At 64.7% G+C, this 2,369-nt stretch overlaps 1 non-coding gene across 1 annotated transcript; it reads left to right on the top strand.

Annotated features, from left to right (window-relative positions):
• Positions 1-1,942: 1,942 nt before the first annotated feature.
• On the top strand, positions 1,943-2,094 carry LOC129357682 (5.8S ribosomal RNA). Its single transcript, XR_008605550.1, has one exon. It is a non-coding gene; the product is annotated as a 5.8S ribosomal RNA (ribosomal RNA).
• The last annotated feature ends 275 nt before the right edge of the window (positions 2,095-2,369 follow it).

Consider the following 2,369-nt stretch of genomic DNA (forward strand, 5'->3'; position numbering starts at 1 on the left):
GCCAGCAGCCGCGGTAATTCCAGCTCCAATAGCGTATCTTAAAGTTGCTGCAGTTAAAAAGCTCGTAGTTGGATCTCGGGATCGAGCTGACGGTCCGCCGCGAGGCGAGCCACCGTCTGTCCCAGCCCCTGCCTCTCGGCGCCCCCTCGATGCTCTTAGCTGAGTGTCCCGCCGGGGCTCGAAGCGTTTTACTTTGAAAAAATTAGAGTGTTCAAAGCAGGCCCCCGTCGCCTGAATACCGCAGCTAGGATAATGAATAGGACTCCGGTTCTATTTTGTGGTTTTCTCTGAACCGGGCCATGATTAGAGGGACGGCCGGGGCATTCGTATTGCGCCGCTAGAGGTGAAATTCTTGGACGGCGCAAGACGGACGAAAGCGAAAGCATTTGCCAAGATGTTTTCATTAATCAAGAACGAAAGTCGGAGGTTCGAAGACGATCAGGTACCGTCGTAGTTTCCGACCATAAACGATGCCGACTCGCGATCCGGCGACGTCCTTCACCAGGACCCGCCGGGCAGCGTCCGGGAAACCAAAGTCTTTGGGTGCCGGGGGGAGTATGGTTGCAAAGCTGAAACTTAAAGGAATTGACGGAAGGGCACCACCAGGAGTGGAGCCTGCGGCTTAATTTGACTCAACACGGGAAACCTCACCCGGCCCGGACACGGAAAGGATTGACAGATTGACGGCTCTTTCTCGATTCTGTGGGTGGTGGTGCATGGCCGTTCGTAGTTGGTGAGCGATTTGTCTGGTTAATTCCGATAACGAACGAGACTCCGCATGCTAACTAGTTACGCGGCCCCCGGGCGGTCGGCGTCCAACTTCTTAGAGGGACAAGTGGCGTTCAGCCACGCGAGATTTGAGCAATAACAGGTCTGTGATGCCCTTAGATGTCCGGGGCTGCACGCGCCACACTGAGCGGATCAGCGTGTGTCTACCCTTCGCCGAGAGCGCGGGTAACCCGCTGAACCCCGCTCGTGATAGGGATTGGGGATTGCAATTGTTTCCCATCAACGAGGAATCCCAGTAGCGCGGGTCACCAGCCCGCGTTGATTGAGTCCCTGCCCCTTTGTACACACCGCCCGTCGCTACTACCGATTGGACGGTCTAGTGAGGTCCCTCGGATCGGCCCCGCCGGGGTCGGCCACGGCCCCTGGCGGAGCGCCGAGAAGACGATCGAACTCTGCTGTCTAGAGGAAGTAAAAGTCGTAACAAGGTTTCCGTAGGTGAACCTGCGGAAGGATCATCACCGGGATGACGGCGGGAGAAGGGACCACCCTTCTCCCCCGTCGCAGTCTTTGGAACTCTGGCCGAGGGCGCGGGTGGCCGGCTCGCCGGAGACCCGCGTCCGTCAGGCCCCCGGCACGGGGTCTCGCGGCCGCGCGCGGGCCCCGGGGCGGCGGCGGTGCTCACGCTCCGTCCGTCGGTCCCGGGGCCCTCCACGCGCGGACGTTCCCCCGTGCCGGTGTCCGGTCCGCGGCGACCCGTGCGCCGTTAGCTCAGCGTACGGCTCCGCCGCTGACCGGCTCCACCTCCTAGTCCGGGGCCCGCCGCCCACCGAAGGCGACTCGCGCGCCGCACGGCCTCCTCCGCAAACAGGCGTGCGTCGTCGGCGCGCCGGTCCCGAAGGGCTTCGCGGACCGGACGTCGGCGCGCGCGTCGGAGGATGCGCCGGGCGGCCCGTGGCGCACGGTGGGGAAACCCCACGGCGACGGGCCCCAAAGTCGGAACCTCCAACCCCGCGCGGAGCGGCGGCGCGGCCCTGGTCGCCCTCCGCGCGCCGGCCGGTACCCAACTCTCCCCTCTCTCCCGGAGAGGTCACGGGGGTTCAATGTCTCGCCTCGGCGGGGGGGGTTCGTTCCCCTCGGCGAGTCGAGCGCGGCCGGTCCGTGGCGTCGTACCAACCCTCTCGTCACCGAGCTTGTCCCCTCCAAAACCTCAGACAACTCTTAGCGGTGGATCACTCGGCTCGTGCGTCGATGAAGAACGCAGCTAGCTGCGAGAACTAATGTGATTTGCAGGACACATTGATCACGACACTTCGAACGCACCTTGCGGCCCCGGGTCCACCCTGGGCCACGCCTGTCTGAGGGTCGCTTTGCCATCTATCGGAAGGAGACCTTCCGCGGCTGGGCCTGTCGCAGGCGCGCGTGGTGGCGGGCGGGCGGGGAGCCGGGCCTCGGCCGACCTCCCCCGCTCCGTCCCGCCTCCCACCGCCGTCGCCTTCGTCCCCCTAAGTGCAGACCAGTCCGGGACGCCTGGCGCGACGCGGTCGGTTTCCCGCTCCGGGACCGGTCCCGCCGCCGTCCGCCGCTCCTCCCTCTCGTCCTTCTCCCCCTCCCTCTTCACACCCTGGGAAGGGGGGGCGGTG

Source organism: Poeciliopsis prolifica, unplaced genomic scaffold (assembly GCF_027474105.1).
Source record: "Poeciliopsis prolifica strain line A6 unplaced genomic scaffold, Auburn_PproV2 SCAFFOLD278, whole genome shotgun sequence".
Lineage (NCBI taxonomy): Eukaryota > Metazoa > Chordata > Actinopteri > Cyprinodontiformes > Poeciliidae > Poeciliopsis > Poeciliopsis prolifica.